We start from the raw sequence: 13,318 nt of genomic DNA on the forward strand, positions 1-13,318 counted from the left end.
ATTTTATACTTTTTGATGTAATTGTAAATAGGATTGTTTTCTCAATTTCTCTTTATGATAGTTTGTTGTTAGCACATAGAAACACAACAAATTTCTGGATATTAGTTTTGTATCCTGCAACTTTGCTGAATTCATTTATTAGTTCCAGTAGTTTTTCTGGTGAAGTCCTTAGGGTTTTCAACATACAATATCATATCATCTGCAAATAGTAACAGTTTTATTTTTTCCTTACCACGTGGATGCCTTTTTTTTCTTTTTCCTGACTGCTGTGTCGGAGATTCCCAGTACTATGTTGAATAAAAGTGACAAGAGTGGGCAGTCTTGTCTAGTTCCTGATCCTAGAGGAAAAGCTTTCAGCTTTTCACCGTTTCAGCTATGATGTTAGCTGGGGGTTTGTCACATAGCCTTTATTTATGTTGAGGTATGTTCCCTCTATACCCACTTTGTTGAGAGTGTTTATCATAAATGGATATTGGATTTTGTCAAATGCTTTTTCTGCATCTATTGAGATGACTATATGATTTTTATCTTTCATTTTGCTAATGTGGTACATCACATTGATTTGTGGATATTAAACCATCCTTGCATTCCTGGAATGATCTCACTTAATCATGGTGTATGATCCTTTGGATTTATTGTTAAATTTGGTTTACTAATATTTTGTTGAGGATTTTTGCATCTATATTCATGAGGGATGTTGGCCTGGAGAGAGAGAGAGAGAGAGAGACTCTCTCTTTGGCATTGGTATCAGGGTAATGCTGGTCTTGTAGAATGAATTGGGAAGTGTTCCTTTTCTATTTTTTTTGGAATAGTTTGAGAAGGATAGGTATTAACTCTTTAAGTGTTTGGTAGAGGGGCACTGAGTGGCTCAGTCAGTTAAGCATCTGACTTGATTTGAGCTCAGGTCATGATCTCAGGGTCATGGGATTGAACCCTGCACTGGGCTCCACGCTTGGTGTGGAGTCTGCATGAGATTCTCTCCTTCTTCTCTCTGTCCTCCCCCCCAATCAATCAACCCCCCCATCAATCATATTCATATAGATATATATAATTCATATATATATATATATATAATCATATTATATATAATATGATTATATATATCTCTTAAAAAAATGTTTGGTAGAATTCACCTTTGAGGCCATCTGGTCCTGGACTTGTTTGCTGGCAGTTTGCTGATTATTGATTCAATTTCATTACCAGTAACTGGTCTGGTCAGTTTTTCTATTTCTTCTTAATTTAATGTTGGAAGACTGTATGTTTCTAGGAATTTATCTATTTCTTGTAGGTTGTCCAATTTGTTGCCATATACTTGTTTGTAGTAGTTCCTTGTAATCCTTTGTATTTCTGTGGTGTCAGTTGTAACTTTTCTTTGAGTTTTGATTTTGAGTCCTCCATAGTTTTGTTGACTTTTTCTTTTCCTTCTTTCCTTCCTTTCTTCTACTTTCCTTCCTTCTTCCATCTCTATTTATTTTCACTTTCTGATATTTAATATTTCCTTCCCTCTGCTAACTTTGGGCTTTATTTTTACTTCTTTTCTTGTTCCTTTAGTTGTAAGGTTAGATTATTTCAGATTTTTCTTATTTTTTGAGGTAGGCCTGTATTTACTGTAAACTTCCGTCATAGAACTGCTTTGCTGTGACCCATAGATTTTGAAACATCATACTTCCATGCTCATTTATGTTTTCAGACACTTTTTATTTCCTCTTTGCTTTCTTCATTGACTTATTGGTTGCTTCGTAGTATGTTGGTTAGTCTCTACATGTTTGTATTTTTTCCAGTTTTTTTCCTTGTAATTGATTTCTAGTTTAAAAGCACTGTGGTTGGAAAAGATGGTTATGATTTCAATCTTAAATTTATTGAGACTTGTTTTGTGGCCTAACATGATCTGTCCTGGAGCATGTTCCATGGGCACTTGAAAATAATGTGTATTCTGCTATTTTTGGATGGAATGTTCTGTATTTATCTGGTAAGTCCATCTTGTCTCATGTGTTAGAGTCACTGTGTCCTTATGGATTTTTCTGTCAGTATCCATGATGCAAATGGGGTCTTAAAGTCACCTACTATTACTGTATTACTTTCATTTTCTCCCTTTTTGCCTATTAATACTTTCTTTATATATTTATGTGGTCTTAAGTTGGGTGCATAGGTATTTCCAACTTTATAGTCTCTTGTTGGATTGATCCCTTTTCATTATGTAATAAACCCTTCCTTCTTTGTCCCTTGTTACAGTCTTTGTTTTAAGGTCTGTTTTGCCTAAAAGAAGTAGTGCTACTACAGCTTTTTAAATGTTTTCAATTGCATTTGTATAGACTATCTTTTGTCATCTTTTTACTTTCAGTCTGTATGGGTCTTTTGGTCTGAAGTGATTCTCTTGTAGGTAACATATAGATAGGTCTCTCTCTTTTTTTTTTAAATCCATTTACTCATCCTGTGTCTTTTAATTGGAGCATTTCTTGATCTCTTCCCTTATAATATGATGATTTTCTTTAGTGTTATGCTTGGATTCCTTTCTCTTTATTTGTGTATCTATTAGGTCTTGGTTTGTGGTTACCATAAGAATCATATACAACATCCATTGTATACACCAGTCTCTTTTAAGTTGATGGTCATATAAGTTCGAACACATTTTCATATTTTTTGTATAAAAATCTCAGAATACTTATTTTTGTTTATTTAAAATTTTATTCATTTATTTGAGAGAGACAGAGAGAGAATATGAGCTGGGGGGAGTAGCAGAGAGAGAAGGAGAAGTAGACTCCATGTCAAGCAGGGAGCCCAATGACTCTGAGATCATGACCTGAGCTGAAGGCAGATGCTTAACTGACTGAGTCACCAGGCACCCGCCTTTGAATATTTTTTTGGTGATACATTAAAAAAAAAAGTTTTATTTATTGCAGAGAGGCATTGTGTGTGTGTATACATGAGTGGAGGGGGGTGGGCAGGCAGAATGAGTATTTTTGTATCCCTTGGATAAATACCTAGTAGTGCAGTTGCTGGATCGTAGGGTAGTTCTGTTTTTAACTTTTTGAGGAAACTGCATACTGTCACATTCTAAAAGCACTACATTTTCATTCTCCCTTCTCTGTTTTCTGTATGTCATATTTTTATCTTTTTATTGTGTGTATCCATTATCTAATTATTGTAAATATAATCAATTTGACTACTTTTGTCATTTTTTTTTTAAAGATCTAATTGGCTTTATTCAATGATCCATGAATTGGGCAGCATTCCATCTAGCAAGTAGAAAGGTGCTACTCTTGTTTTCTAACCTTCATACTAACTTTACAAGTGGTTGATCCATATGTTTGCTTTTACCAGTGAGATTTTTCTTCTTTTATAAGTTTCTTACTTCTAGTTATTGGGGATCCCTGAGTGGCTCAGCGGTTTGGCGCCTGCCTTTGGCCCAGGGCATGATCCTGGAGTCCTGGGATCGAGTCCCGCGTTGGGCTCCCGGCATGGAGCCTGCTTCTCCCTCCTCCTGTGTCTCTGCCTCTCTCTCTCTGTGTCTATCATAAATAATAAATAAATAAATCTTTAAAAAATATTTTTTCTAACTTCTAGTTATGGCCTTTCCCACATTTCTTATAAATCTGGTTTAGAGTGATGAACTTTAACTTTTGTTTGCTTGGGAAACTCTTTACTTCTCCTTCAGTTCTGAATAATAATTTTCCCCAGTATTCTTGGTTGTACGTTTTTTTCCTTTCCTTTTTTTTTTTTAAAGATTTATTTTATTTATTTTTATTCATGATAGACATAGAGAGAGAGAGAGGCAGAGACACAGGCAGAGGGAGAAGCAGGCTCCATGCCAGGAGCCTGATGTGGGACTTGATCCCAGGACTCCAGGATTGCACCCTGGGCCAAAGGCAGGCGCCAAACCACTGAGCCACCCAGGGATCCCCTTTTCCTTTCCATACTTTGAATATATCATGCCACTGTCTTCTGGCCTACAAAGTTTCTGCTGAAAAATCAGCCAATAGTTTTATGGTTGTTCCCTTGCATAATTAGTTGCTTTTCTCTTGCTCCTTTTAAGAGTCTTTAATTTTTAACATTTTCATTATGATGTGTCTTGGTGTGGATCTCTTTGGGTTCATATTGTTTGGGGCTCTCTGTACTTCTTGAACCTGGATGTCTGTTTCCTTTCCCAAGTTAGGGAGCTTCTCAGCTAATAATTCTTCAAATAAGTTTTCTGCCCCTTTCACTCTCTGCTCTCCTTCTGGGACCCCTGTAACATGAATGTTAGTATGGTTAGTGTTGTTCTTGAGGTCCCTTAAACTATCCTCATTAACATTTTTTTTGCTTTTTAGGTTGGATAATTTCATTACCCTATCTTCCAGATCACTCATTCTTATGCATCTTCTAATCTGCTGTTGATTCTCTCTAGTGTATTTTTCATTCAGTTATTATATTCAGTGCTGATTTAAAAAATACATATCTTCTATTTCTGTTGAAGTTCTCACTGTGTCCATCCATTCTTCTGAATTTGGTGAGTAACTTTCAGACCATTACTTTGAACTTTTTTTCAGGTAGTTTGCTTAGCTCCACTTTTAGTTCTTTTTCTGAGGTTTTGTCTTATTCTTTCATTTGGAACATATTCCTCTCTCCTCATTAATCCTGACTTTCTATTAGGTAGATCAGCTACATTTCCTGGTCTTAAAGGAGTGGCCTTATATAGGTGTTCTGTGGGGCATAGACATGAAATCACTCCTGGTGACCCAAACCAGGCACTTTGAGGGTGTCTTCTGTGTAGACTGCATGCACACTCTTGTGGCTGGCTGAGACTGCCTTGGGTGCACTTGCGGGCAGGGCTTGACCCAATGTGGCTTCCTGCAAGGCCTGGCCACTACTCTTATGGGCTTGTAGGTGAGCAGGACTATCCTTCCGTTGTGGGACAGGAGCTGCTTTGGAGGGATGCCAGTCAGGGCAGGCAGGTTGGCGGGGTGGGTCTGCAAAGGAATGCCAGGGCAGGGTGAATGGTGCTAGCAAGATAGATGTTGAGTGTCAGAACTGGTAGCCACCAATGTTGGCCTAGGTAGCCTCCTAGGCCTCCTAGCCTCCAAGAAAAATGGCACTTACCAATGCTTCCATTTCCAGAGAAATTTCCTACAGATTCTTTCCCCTCTAGCACTTGCCCTAAAATTAGTCAGTAAATCTTCATGTATAACCCAGGCACTTTTCAAACTGCTGCCTCTGGATCTTAGAATGAGTTTGTGCATGGACCCTTTAAGAGCAGTCTTGATTTCCTATAGCCTTCTGGCTCTCCTGAAGTTAAGCCCCACTGATTTTCAAAGCTAGATGCATGGAGGCTTGTCTCTCTGGTACAGGTCCCCAGGGTGGGTGGTGCCTAATGTAGGGCTTGAACCCCTCACTCCTTGAGGACCTCTGCACTTGTGATATCCTTCCATTTGTGGGTTGCCATATTGGGGTTGTGGATCCCGACCAGACTGTGTCTCTGCCCCTACTACCCTTCTTGATATGGTCTTTTTTTTCATGTCTTTAGCCATGGAAAAGCTGTTTTTCCAGTCTTCAGGCTATTCTCAGAGAGAGCTGCTCTATATGTATATATAGCCTTGGTGTATCTGTGGGAGGAGATGAGCTCAGGGTCCTCCTACCATCTTAAGTTCTTCCTACTAGCTCTTCCCTTATTTTAAGTCAACAATCCAGATATTGACTTCATTCAAGAGTAAAACATAAAATCCTGCAGAGAATTCTCTTCCAATTAAATTATTGGAAATTAATTATAAATGTTTTATGTATTTCATACTAATATAAATTAGAAGGAATTAGGAATTCATGGGTTTAAAAGTTATTTTATAAGTAGGAAAGGTAAAATTAGAAATCTCATGGGCAAAAACAGCATAGTACACTGACACAGATTTTAAAAACATGAATTAAAAAAGCCAATTAAAAAGGCTTGTGGGCTGGGATGTTTTAAAATTTGATGTAGGCATGGGAAGAAAGTAAATACTGACCAATACCAGGAAGTGGATATGGGCTGCCGTGCTGCACCACTTCAAGGGACATTATCTTTGGTGTATGTTATGTGAATGGCACTACCTAGAGTTATGCAATATGGCATCTGTGTAGCTAATATTTACATACTACTTGCTGTTTACTTAGCACAATTGTGATCAATTTGCTTGTATTTTAATGAATCTAAGGTGGGGAATTAGATCTGGGATTAAGGTAAAAGAATCCACCTCACACTTCTGTTCTCTTAACATACTTTCAGGGCACCTGGCAGGTTCCGTCAAGGGAGCATGTCACTCTTGATCTTGTTGTTGTGGGTTTGAGCCCCACACTGGGAATAGAGAAAAATAAAGTCTTAAAAAATACATATATTACCTTCAATTGTCTACATTCCCTTCTATTTTGTGTTCATGTTTACATTAATAAGCATGTACAATATGTTGAATTTTGAGTCTTGTTTTTAAAATTTAATTGTGTCTGGGGCATCTGGGTGGCACAGCTGGTTAACCATCCAACTCTTGGTTTCAGCTCAGGTCATAATCTCAGGGTCATGAATTAGAGCCCTGCACTCGACTATGCGTTCAGCATGGAGTCTGCTTAAGATTCTCCTTCCCTTTCTGCCCCTCCCCACAAAGTGTGCTCTCTCTCTCTCAAAATAAATAAATAAATCTTTAAAAAATTTGTGTTTGATGAAGAGTGCCATCACTTATTCAGTTTTTTAATATTTTGGTTTGTATATTGACATTGAAGCCTCTGATTTGCATGGTAATCTTTTTTTTTGTCTTGTGACTGGTTCTTAAAATTGATCCATTGTGCTTTGCCAGTTTCATGCCTGTATTTAGAGAGACTCTTATTTTTTTATATTTCATCCTATAAATACTTAAAATAGTTGAATCTCAAGGAATTGAACAATAGATGTTTCCAAACAATGTTTTAAGGAAGGTTCTAAGAGAATATAAAACATGAAAACATTAAAAACATTGCAAAATGATTTCTAATCATATAGGCTTGACGTGATCTTGGATGATATAGTCTCAGCATTTCATAGATGCACTTTATTTTTATTCTCTTATAATCATATAGTTGACTGACAAAGTCAAGTGAACATTTCATTGAGGCTAATAATTTTAAAAATTTTTTATTTTTAATTAAAAAAACTTCACTTATTTATTTGAGAGAGAGAGAGAGAGAGAGAGAGAGAGCGTGCACACAAGCCGGGAGGTGGGGAAGAAGTAGATGGGGAGGGAGAAGCAGATTCCCCACTGAATAGGGAGCTGGATGTGGGGCTTGATCTCAGGACCCTGGGATCATGACCTGAACTGAAAGCAGACACTCAACCACTCAGCCACCTGGGCACCCTAAGGCTAGTAATTTTTTTAAAGATTTATTAATTTTAGAGAAAGAGAGCATGTGAGTAGGGGGAAAAGTAGAGGGAGAGAGAGTGTGTGTGTCCTCAAGCAGACTCCCCATTGAGCACCAAGCCTGACATGTGGCTCATTCCAGGACACTGAGATCATGACCTGAGCTGAAATCCAGAGTCAGCTGCCTAACTAACTGAGCCACCTAAGTACCCTGAAGCTAATAATTATATCTATCTTTATATTAATTATATCAAATTAAGGGGCAAGACCTATATTTCTTACCAGGACTTTTAGCACTTTCATTTTCCTGTTTTCCTGTCATGTTTACAAAATGAGGGTAAGTGAAATATAAAATCCAATACTGTATAAACTGCTACACAAAGATTGGGCCATTAGCTGGCAGGCAGCATCAGCTCAGAGCTGAACGTGCTTCTTTGTTGGTTCATGTTTAAAAGTTCAAATTTTATAATATTTAAGGTGATTTAGGGGAATCAGATTACATAGGAAAATCTAATGTCTGACTATTATCCTAGTGGATGTGAAGTGGTATCTCATGGATTTTTTTTAAAGTAATACCTCTATTAAGATATAATTCACCCATATAAAGTATACAGTTCAGTGGTTTTTAATATATTCACTGAGTTGTGAATGATTACTACTATCAAAGTCCAGGATATTTTCATTATTCTAAAAAGAAACCCTGTACCCACTAATTAATTCTGTTTGTATGGATTTGCCTATTAATTTCATATTAATGGACTCATAAAGATGTGGCCTTTGTGTCTGACTCCTTTCACTTAAGCATACTACTTTCAAAAACTAGTGGCACTTCATTCTTTTTTTGTGGCTGAATAATATTCCATTTGATGGATATAGCATATTTTGTTTATTTATTAGGTGATGGACATTGGTTGTTCCTGCTTTTGGGCTATTGTGTATAATGCTATGAACATCTGTGTACACAAATTTGTGTGGATACTTGTTTTCATTTCATTTCTACTGTGTATATGCTGAGGAGTGTGATTCCTGGTTAAGTGGTAGCTCTGTTTAGCTATTTAAGGAACTGCCAAACTGTTTTCCTATGTGCTATACCATTTTACAATCCTACCAGCATTGTATGAAGGTTCCACTTTTTCTACTTCCTCAACAACACCTCTGTTATTGTCTGGCTTTTTCATTTTAGCCATCTACTGTGTATAAAGTGGTATTTTACTGTGGTTTTGATTTGCATTTTCCCAGTGACTAATTATGTTGAGTATCTTTTCATGTGCTTATTGGCCATTTGTATATTTTCTTTGGAGAAGTGTATATTGAAATTCTTCGCTCATTTTAAATTGGGCTATTTGTCTTTATATTATTGAGTTGTAAGAGTTCTTTGCATATTCTGCACAGAAGTCCTTTATCAGATATATGACTTCCAAACATTTCCTCCCATTCTGTTCACTTTCTTAATGGTGTCCTTTGAGACACAAATTTTTTAAAAGGTTTTTTAAAAAATTTATTTATTCATGAGAGACACAGAGAGAGAGAGAGACAGAGACAGAGACAGAGACAGAGGGAGAAGGAGGCTCCACACAGGAAGCCCAACATGGGACTCGATCCCGGGACTCCAGGATCACGCCCTGGGTTGAAGGCAGCACTAAACTGCTGAGCCACCCGGGCTGCCCGACACAAATGGTTTTAATTTTGATACAGTCCAATTTATCTATTTTCTATTTTCTTTGGTTGTTTGTATTATGTTAAGAAACCATTACTTAACCCAAGGTTACAAAGATTTATACTTACACTTTCCTCTAAGAGTTTTACAGTTTTAGGTCTTACATTTGTTTTGTTTTTACTCATTTTGAGTTGATTTTTGTATAAGGTGTGAGATAAGTGTCCATATTCCTTCTTTGGCATGTGGATATCCAGTTGTTCCAGCACTATTTGTTGCAAAGACTAATCCTTCCCCATTGAATGGTCTTGGCATTCTTGCTGAAATCAAGTGACCATAAAAATGTAAGTATTTATTTCTGGACTCCAAGTTCTATTCCATTTATCTGTATATCTATCCTTATGCCAGTACTACACTATCTTGATTACTATAGCTTTGAAGTAAAATTTGAAATTGGGAAGTGTAAGTCTTCCAGCTTTCTTCTTTTCAAGATAATCTTGGAAATTCTGAATTCCTTATATTTTCATCCAAATTTTAGGATCAGCTTGTTAATTTCTAAAATTTTTGTTCATTTTTCTCAGTTTCTGTTTTTACAACGTAAAGTGTTATTAAATTTTAACATAGTATAAAATTGGCTCAAACACCAAAGATACATGTTTGGAAAGGAATAAATCATGTAAAACACCCGGGGTACCTGGGTGGTCAGTTGGTTAAGTATCTCACTTCAGCTTAGGTCATGGTCTCAAGGTCCTGGGATTGAGCTCTGCAATCAGGCTCTGCACTTAGTGGGGAGTCTGCTTGTCCCTCTCTCCCTCTGCCCCTTCTCCTCATGCTCTCTCTGTCTCTCTCTCTCTCTCAAAAAAACAAACAACCAAACAAACAAAAAAACAAAAACAAAAAACAAAAAAACAAAACCTTAAAAAAAAAAAACACATGTAAAACACAGGTCTTATATAATTATAGTAGATAATGTTATATCCATCTGTAGCCACAACAAATGCTTCAAAAGACTACCCATATTCACTTAAAACTATTAGTTTGGAAAAAATGATAAATCCTTGTATTTAGAAAAAAGCATATTTAATTTCCCTGTCAAGCTTCAGTGTTATACAGTGGAGATGGCATTAGTAAACTGGTTAAACTGTAGAGTCAGACTGGCTCTGCCCAAATTGTGACTTTAGCACTTAACTAGCCTTGAGCATGCTACTTAATCTCACCTATGTAATATGGATAATAGTAACTATTACATTGGGCTATTGGGAGAATTAAGTGAGGAAACATGTAAAAACACTAAGAAAAAAATGCCTGGCCCATAGTGAATACTCAGCAAGGAATAGCCTTTAAAACTGTTGTCAAGGGCAGCCTGGGTGGTTTAGCTCAGTGGTTTAGTGCCGCCTTCAGCCCAGGGCCTGCCTGATCCTGGAGACCTGGGATCGAGTTCCACGTCGGGCTCCCTGCATGGAGTCTGTTTCTCCCTCTGCCTCTCTCCCTCTGTGTGTGTATCTCTCATGAATAAATGAAAACCTTTAAAAAAAATAAAACTGTTGTCAAGATTTCATTCATGTCTGCCTTAAGATCTGAAAAGGCTTTAAGAGTATTTTTTGTGTGTGAAGTGGCACTGGAGAACAACTTAGGAAAAAAAAAAAACCAACGAATCCCCTAAAACCTCTTAATTCTATTCCAATATTGAATGTCTGTAGGTTCTATAGAATACATTGAGATAAAGTGACACTTCTGTCAGGGAACTTAGAAATTTACTTAAAGGTGGGGAAGATACATTAAAAACTCACACTTGGCAGGGGAAGTGAAGACTTAGAAGGTCTACAAAATAAAATTATATTTGGTTTCAAGAAAGCTTACATCTGGTATGGGGTTAGGAAAGTCTTCATAGAGGATGGGGTGAACATGAACCTAAAAGTCTGGTATGATTTATGTAAAAGCAGGGACAAGGTAAGCATTTGGGCTAATAAAGAAACAGCACAAAGACCCACAGAGAGGATCCATGGGCATGTTTTCTAAATGAAAGGGGGGGGGGATCAAGGTAAAGGGCCATACCTCTAGGGTGCATTTGAAGCACATGTGGCTGATTGTGGTTGTTCTACTGCCTAGCAAGCTGATATTTAGTAAGGGGATGATGATAAACATCCTGTGATATTTACAGAAAAATGAGTGATAAGAATGAAATGTTTATTGAAGGCCTGTGACTGAGGGCCTTGAGTATCAGGCTGAAATTTATACGTATGTAGGTAGATGCCTGGAAATGTACTATGAAGGAAGAAACAAAGGGTACAGGGAACCCCGGGTGGCTCAGTGGTTTAGCGCCATCTTCAGCCCAGGTCCTGATCCTGGAGACCCCGGGTCAAGTCCCACATCGGGCTCCCTGCATGGAGCCTGCTTCTCCCTCTGCCTGTGTCTCTGCCTCTCTCTCTTTCTCTGTGTCTCTCATGAATAAATAAAATCTTAAAAAAAGATAAAAGGTACAGAAGTCAGAACTGTGATTAAAATGTGAAGATTTAAAATTGGAAGATGATTTCTCAAGCCCTTACCCCTAAAGTCTGTTTTAACTAGACATAATTCTATAGAGTCTATGAATGAAGTTAGTGTATTTCAATGGGGCTAAAGATCAGTAGGTTATTTAATGTATAGGTTCTTAACTTAATGAAACCAGAAAAAGAACTGAAGCATCTATGGACTTGGATGCAAAAAAAATTACATCTTTATTTTCATTAACATCTAACTGAAACACAGTATTTCTCTTTCACTAAGAATGTAGGCAACAAAGTACAGTTGTATTAGCAGTACCTGGGATTTTGTCACTAACAAATCATAAATACTTTCAAATCATAATGTAGTTATTTTGAAATATTTATACTGTTTTGAAATTGTGGCAAGACTTGCTGCTAGGACTTATGAATGAAGCAAATACATTACAATATGTCACAAATTAAAAATATTTTAATAACCATTCCCCTTGTAGCCATTGAATTTCATTTATATTTAAAAATATGGGGACGCCTGGGTGGCTCAGCAGTTAAGCATCTGCCTTTGGCTCAGGGCGTGATCCTGGAACCCCAGGATCGAGTCCCACATCAGGCTCCCTGCATGGAGCCTGCTTCTCCCTCTGCTTCTATCTCTGCCTCTCTCTCTCTGTGTTTCTCATGAATAAATAAATAAAATCTTAAAAAAAAATTTTTTTGAGAATGAGCCCACTGACTTTACCAGATTACCAGAGGATTTAGAGTGAGAAAAGTGGGGGACATGGAATGATAGAAGGTCAAGAGAATATTAGTCAAGACAAAAGTTCAGGCTGCTGTCCAGAGTTGGAGCATTTTGAGTGTCAAAAGTAGATGGTGGGAACATCACTAGGAGAAGGGGTGAATGAGGATAGAGCCAGCACCTGGAAGTGGGAATGCAAAGCTACTCCTCTGGACCACAGAGGTTTAAATGGAAGGAGTCTCTGCTGGTGAGTTTAGGAATTCTTTAGTATTGTCAGGAAAAATAAGTTTAAATTGATGTGAAGAGAGAGAGGATTGATGATTGCAATAATGATAATGGCAACAATGGTCATTTTGGGAGCACTTACTAAGTATTTTATAAAATACTTAGTATATTTAGTTTAATCTTCACGAAAATCCTGGGAAATGAGGTATTTTTACTGTTTCCATTTTAGAGATGAAGTAACTGAGGGTCAGATATGGTAATGTAACTTGCCAAGTTAGTGCAATTAGTAATTTGCAGATCTGGGATTTAAGCCTCTCCTGATTCAAAAGTCTGTTCTAGTTTTCCCTTCATCATATTGAGGGAGAGGTTCCAAAGGACAGAGAAGAAGGCACAAGCGAAAACAGAGTGGAGTAGGATTGAACTGCATGGGGGTGAAAACAGGGCAGCTGTGGGAGGGAAGTCTTTGACCTGGGATTAACTGGGATTAAAGACAGGCAGTTTGGTTAGTAGACTGAACAGGCTGAAGAGATGAGCTAGCACTTGACAGATTTGCTTATATTTCACTGGCATTGAGAATCAGGTTCCCATTGTTTCAGAAACTGTGAGATAGATGGGAAGTTTATGTAAGATGCTCCCTTTTTTTTCTTCCCTCTGCATAGTACATCCTGCCCACCCTGAGGTGAAAAGTCTGATCTTAGTACCCTTATGAGGCAACATTTTGAGCCTTGTCTTCTTTCCCTGGCTTTCAGACCCCAATTTTCCAGAGACTGCAATTGAGAAAGAACCTTTTGTTACTGTACGATAGGAAGAAAACTCCCAGTGGTATTAAGCAGACTGAGGACTTTGCAAAATATAGCAAGTTCATGTCTGCTAATATGTTAAGTTATTTGGC

The 13,318-nt window shown here is 37.5% G+C and overlaps 1 long non-coding RNA gene across 1 annotated transcript in view; it reads right to left on the reverse strand.

The window, feature by feature from the left end:
* Positions 1–6,914: 6,914 nt before the first annotated feature.
* Positions 6,915–13,318, reverse strand: part of LOC144310720 (uncharacterized) — a 62,565-nt gene continuing 56,161 nt past the window's right edge. The window contains exon 5 of the long non-coding RNA XR_013376390.1: positions 6,915–9,305. This is a non-coding gene — a long non-coding RNA (uncharacterized LOC144310720). The remainder of the gene's footprint in view (positions 9,306–13,318) is intronic.

This window comes from Canis aureus, chromosome 3, assembly GCF_053574225.1.
Source record: "Canis aureus isolate CA01 chromosome 3, VMU_Caureus_v.1.0, whole genome shotgun sequence".
Lineage (NCBI taxonomy): Eukaryota > Metazoa > Chordata > Mammalia > Carnivora > Canidae > Canis > Canis aureus.